Source organism: Vanessa cardui, chromosome 3 (assembly GCF_905220365.1).
Source record: "Vanessa cardui chromosome 3, ilVanCard2.1, whole genome shotgun sequence".
Classification (NCBI taxonomy): Eukaryota; Metazoa; Arthropoda; class Insecta; order Lepidoptera; family Nymphalidae; genus Vanessa; species Vanessa cardui.
The window spans coordinates 2,601,546-2,608,576 of NC_061125.1; positions in this window are offsets into that span (position 1 = coordinate 2,601,546).

A 7,031-nucleotide genomic window follows, 5' to 3' on the forward strand; every position below is an offset into this window, starting at 1 on the left:
TTTCAATGTTTCTTTCTGAGTTTATTAAATTAAACTTATCATAAGAAAAAATAGGGTCGTTGAAATTTCAATTAAATTGATTATAGTAATTGATTTTGTATATTATCACAACATTGTATAAAAAAAAAGTCGCTTTCTCAGTCCCTACATCTACATGTATGCTTAATCTTTAAAACTACGCAACGGATTTCGATGCGTTTTTTTTTAATAGATAGAGTGAATCGAGAGGAAGGTTTTTGTTTATGGACATGGACAGTATAGTAAAGAAAAATTGACAATTTTAGAAGTTTGTAATGTGATGTCGTGAATAAACTAATTATGTTGTATATTTATCAGTATTACAGCTGTGCGAAACTGGGCCGGGTCGCTAATAATAAGAACTTTGATTATAAAACGTGATCTTTTGAGTCTCCTAATAAAACATTTTTTTTATTTTTATGGTATAGTTTGGTGGACGAGCATATGGGCCACCTTATGGTAAGTGGTCACCATCACCCATAGACAATGACGCCGTAAGAAATATCAACTATTACTTACATCGTCAATGTGCCACCAACCTTGGGAACTAAGATGCAATGTCCCTTGTGCCTGTAGTTACACTGGCTCACACCTTTCAAACCGGAACACAACAATACTGAGTACTGTTATTTGGCGGTAGAATAACTGATGAGTGGGTGATACCTACCCAGACGGGCTTGCACAAAGCCCTACCACCAAAGATTATGGATGATTATGGAAGTATTTTAGTTAAATACGACACAGAAAGTGATTTTATAGTTATATTTGCGTTTTAAATTCTCGATATATCCTAATTAGGTTAGAGCAAAAGCTTCAATCGATATGAAAAACCAAACTATCTGGAACCTTCAGCGTCTTTTATTTTATTCAATTTTTAACGAGATGCGAGTTCAAGTTTCGTTGGTATCAAATAAATCTACCTGCAACAATAGAACGTAGGAACTTCATCTCTTAATACTCATTAGAATAATTAACTATTTATCTACGCAGTCATTTATTTGTGACTAATCTGATATTGTATCTAAGGCTTATGTAAATCGTGCAGAGTTTATCTATTATTTATTTTGTTTTAGAAAGTTGTTTTAAAATTTTATCTTGTTTCATTATATATAATGCTACTTATTTTTTCAAATAAAATTATTTATATATACAGACTTAAAAAGAACCGGTATATTTACGGTTTATGTTTATTTATTTTTTTATAATTACAAAGACATTTGAGCATACATACTTATATATACCAAGTACTACATATTAATTTATTTTAAAGATATTATTTCACTGTAATATATTTATTTATTAAAATTATCTCTGCTATGTACAGCTCTACCTCTTTGTATCTCTATTTCTTTCACTGCCTTATTGTTGGCTGGTATAGCGATTAGGCCACCCCTTGTGCATCTCTCAATGTGACATATATGTGTTTATTGGAGTACAATAAAGAGCATTTCCATTTGATTGAATTAAAAATAGCCAAGAAGTATACTGTTTAAGATATAAAGATAAGAGTATAAAAAACTAACGTAATTCGTATAGGAGTACAATAACATTCTTCGTAACAGCCATTTTGTTCATAGTCATTTCGTTACCAATTCATAAATGACAAAAATACCACCGATTCGCAAGTCACATTATAACAAAAAGTCACAGAGGTGTGAATCGGTTGTTTTTAAAATTCTGAATAACGAGGCTGCAATGCGGCGCGAGTTTAACCCAGTCGTGATTTGCATTTAAAGTGCCCGCCTTTATAGCATTTTGCTAGCACTGTGAATAACATTACAGTTTCGACGTAGTGTAAACGAAAAGCTAAACATTGTTTAAAGCTAGCGACTGATCTGTACGTATTGTTTAAACAGAACACGTTGTAATGTGCTCGCATAACAACGTTCGTGTAATCAGTTTATTGAGCGAGCACCGCCGATCATGGCTTACACGATTACATGTCAGTACAGGTTGACGCATCTGGCAGCATGTATACGTATCACTCAGATTTACTATCTAATATATTTTATGAATTGTTTCTAATGGATTGGAGCAGGGATAAGTACTGTAGTGGGATCGGGGAGTACCTTCTTCCCCGCCTCAATAAACATCGCAGGTACTGGGAGGATTCTCAGGACCCCGAGACTCCCCGACCGTCAGTGCGTCACTGTAGCATGCAGAAGCGATAACGTGACGCTCTCCGAAGATATGGAGACAGTACTGGCAGTTTATTGGTGAGTATTACAGTCTACCGGCTAGTACTCGGCGTCCAAAGCACCGGCGAGTCTCACACTTGCACGTTGAGGAAACGTGTAACTCCTTTTCCAGCGAGATAACAAAGGGCTAAGCACCGTGCTTACAACAAGGTTCCTCACATATTGCGATAGTGTAGTTCATCTCTAGCTTAACACTCATCTTGTTCACTTATGTATGAGATATGTCACTTTATGTAATCAGTGTACGTATTGTTCCATTCAGGTCGTTATCCTTCTTCATATAATTAAGAGGAAAATGCAAAAAATTTTTGATGATTTGGATTCTCTTCTATATTATATAGGTGTACTAAGAAGTACAATTCTTTCCGAAATATATTAGTTGTATTATTTCTGGTAATATAACTTCTAAAAACCTGTGGTTTTACCTATAGCACTAAAACCCTCATTCCAATTACAATTACCAGGAGTCGATCTTCTTCGAACTCAAAATATATCCAAATAAGTTATATAACAAAATTTTATCTAAATCAGTTCTGTGGTTTCAAGATATAGAAGTAACAGCTAGTCTTCGCATTTATAATATAAGTGTTACATATATGTGACCATATTCAAGAGTCTTACTCGCAAAACTAAAATGATTCATTTTCTTCCACAGTCGTCTAAACTCTAGAATTTTAAGGTCATATAGAGTAAGAATTTTGTTCAGCCATAATGGACTTCATAGCTAAATGTAGGAAGAACTTGATTCGGACGTTGCTGTTAATAATTAAGATTTGTAAGAATCTGAACTACTAGTGTTTTTTCTAAAATCAAATGTTTTATTTAGATGTAATCCAAATTGTAAGAGTGAAATTGTACAGAGATATAACGATGACTTTCTTTCGAAGATGAACTTCACAAAGGGATACGTAATTGTGAATTTTATTTAAAAATTGATATTTGACTGATCATGCGAAAATTTTGACATCAAAAACTGCCGGAATTAGATTTTATTTTGGCGTCGAGATGCGAAATAATCTTGACTCGAAAAGAATTGTGATCGAGTTTGCGACGGAAAAATGTCAAAGCTGTGAATTTATTATTTATGATATTATGATCACACTTTTTCATTTTAGGTTTGAAGTTTAAAAGTTTTGGTCTCTTGCTTTATATTTATGTACTCAGTTCTTAAACGGTTGAGTGTGATCGCGTCTTAAAAAAACTAGCTATTTTGGAGAAACTAACTCAAATGTAACTCAAGTGTAAGGGATTTGTGACAATGACTGTCATAATATTAAAATATATTCACCGACAAATAACTACTCTTGTATTGTACTTATTTGACCAAATTGGTGGCGCGTTGGTGATAATATGAATGAATTATATTACTTACAGTACCAATCTCAATACACAGTGACACTCTTACATCAGATGGCAGCAATCGCAAATTTGCCAGTTTTGAGAAAAGATAAACAGTTTCTACGTGAATCTGGGATTTTTGTCTGATCTGAAGCTTTGTTGAAATCGATAAAACGGCCCGTCTACAGCTCCATCGCTGTATTGTGCGGGATAAATCAATTCCCGGACAATATTTATTGACAGACTTTATTTTATGTCACAGATTCTGTTCTTCCTTATTTTTATATTACGGAAATATTTTTCACAGTTTTGCGATTCTGTTGGAGACTTACCGAGCTATAACTCATGGTATCATCTCAGATGAAACAAAATATAGGTGCAGCGATCGGAACATTATAGTGAAGCATGAAAAGTGAATACAAATTCCTGATAGTGCGAAAAGCTCTTTTTATTAATCTGTACTAATATTATAATTGCTCTAGTAACTGTCGGTTACCTCTTCAAGTTGAACTCCTGAACAGATTTGGATTAAATTTGTTATGTAGATAGTTGGAGTCCCAGGGAAGCACATAAGCTACTTTTGAATTCACTTCTCGAGAAGGTTTGTGGGTTATAGGTAATGTTTATAAATTAAATTTAACAAAATGAAAGTAAATGCACTTTTGATTTTGCTTGCTGTTGCTTTGCTATGAAGTTCAGCGGTTTCCATCTTTTTTAGTTTTATTTTCTGATAATATATTTTGAGACATTATTAAGTCGTTATGATGTGGGAATTTATATAGTGATTGGTTACCAATGTAATAAATAATAAATAGCCGAGCCAGAATAGCCCAGTGTAATGAAAACATCAATCTTAAAAGATGAGGATTTAAATCAGGAAAAGTGTTAATAATAATCATCAGAATAGATATAGATATAAAAGAATAGAATAGATGGTGTTTCCAACCTTTTCAACTAGTATATTATGTCTCTTGTGCCCAGTAGCGGCGCAAGATTGAATCTAATGTGGGTAAGATACAGCTTGCGAGGCCCTTTTCCAGTACCTAGTTGATCTCATGGAGGCCCTTTGCACCGCGACGCCGTGACTGTTTGATACCAGTCGCGGCGCAAAAGCGAATCTTAATGTGGGTAAGAGTTTGCGAAGCCCTCGCTTTTTTCCACCTTGCACGAAGCCATAACTTATTGAGGAAAATTTATATTGTTATGGAGTTTATAAAATCCATTGATATATTAGACTAATAAAAATGTAAAGAAAAAGACAATTTGCTCGAACAATGTCGGATTGCTTTTAGGAGATGGATTAAAAACGGGGCCCGGCAAATTCCTTATCGCTATTTCCGGGAATAATTATCCCGAGGCAAAAAATAGGAAAAGATTTAATGTTTTTTTTTTGTAATACTTAATGGATTTGTAAAATTCCACGAAGAAATAAATAGAAAAACGAATTTTCATTGTGAAAATTCAAGTTAAATTCCTCCGAAAGGTAATGATGAATGCAATGATTTGAAATTGGAAAACATTTGGCAACTCGTTAATTGTAAGTGACCTTAAGTAACCTTGGAAACTAAGATGTTGTGTCCCTTGTGGCAATACTTACACTACTGTCATACTACATGCTGTCTGGCATGATTGACCCTGATTATATCTTTCATTTACCATATACATGGTAGTAGTGTGAGCCGAGATGGCCCAGTGGTTAGAACGAGTGCATCTTAATCGATGATTTCGGGTTCAAACCCAGGCACATATATACATATAGTGGTGCACTATATGTATATATGTGCTTAATTTGTGTTTATAATTCATCTCGTGCTCGGCGGTGAAGGAAAACATCGTGAGGAAACCTGCATGTGTCTAATTTCATCGAAGTTCTGCCACATGTGCATTCCACTAACCCGCAATGGAACAGCGTGGAATATATTCCAAACCCTGTCCTTAATGGGAGAGGAGGCCTTAGCCCAGCAGTGGATAATTTACAGGCTGTTACTTTGGTAGTAGTGCTTTGCGTATGACCGTCTAGGTAGGTATTACTTACTTTTCAAATTTTTTTCAGCCATACACAGTGGTAGTGTGTATTGTTTTGAAACGTGAGCGACCCAGTGTAACTAGAAGTACAAGAGAAATATGGCACGTCAGCTACCAAGGTACATTGGTGATGTAAAGAATAGTGTTGCCATATCTATGACCATTGGCTACCTACCATCGGGTGGTTATTTATGTCCATAACTCTGCCATTTCAAAAAATACAAAAATAACTATTTATTGATTACTAGACTAAGTTGATAACAGGCGGATAATTTGTTTTAATAATTTATATATAATAGCATTACTTATTTAAAAAAAATGTATGTGTATGCAGAGAGAAATAATGTAAGAGTGCTCGGACATGATAAGCATTCTTCATACTTGAAATGTGCAATTCGTATTAATATAAAATGGCGTGTTGCTGATACAAAGCGTGGGGAAGCATAACACAAACAAAGTTAAGCGTTACAAGCCCGTCCGGTTAAAAACAACGCTCATTCCATTTTGTACAGTCGCCCTCGCTTTGAGCATCCCAACTGCGGTCATATTACTGATCACTTGCTTTGAACTCGGACGTTATGTTATGAGAAAAGTATGCGTTTTCATGCGGACCACATTACTGCGGCTATGTTGTGGTTCACACGCGGTTCTGTAGATTACTCCGGCGTTTTGTTGACAGATAAATAAAATACATACAATTTGTACGAATTGTTTTCATTTTTGCGTTTTTTTTTGTGTGTAATTTTGACATATTTTACTTATATTGTTTGTGTTTATGAGTTTATGTTATATATTTTTCAGATGTATGTTTGACTGTCGAAGTAAAATTGTACCGTTAGATGTCGCGACATTGTAAACTGTAATTCGATGTATTATTTTTCAACAGTATTAATGAAAATAAATTCTTATTTACAACCTATCTCGGTTTTACACTATCAATATTTCATACTTTTTTATTACAATTACAAGTGTAATTTCAGTAGTTCGCGATGGCCAATATAATATTAATGTTTTACAATGATGCTCCAATCTCTCTATCTTTTGTTACAATGCCACGCTATCGTCCAATTGTTTTCTAATGACAGCTCAACCATATCTAAAATAAGAAATAGTGTTACATGCCAGTATTAAATGCTTTTCCATATAAAATAATATTAATCAGTTTTACAAATTATTGATCACTTAATTACAATAATAATTGTATATAATAAAGTAAATTCAATAGCCCCTGCTATATTCATAATATGCAATAGTATTGTGATATAAATTATGATATAGAATCAAATGCTATAACACCGTATCGAAGGCTAAGGTTACTCTCGTAATAAATTATTTGTCAACAGTAATAATGAAAAGAAATTATTTTCTAAGAGACCGGTTGTAAACGATTAAAATTTCATACTTTTATTACAATTACAAGTTAAATTATTGTTTCCAATTTTTTTATATCAA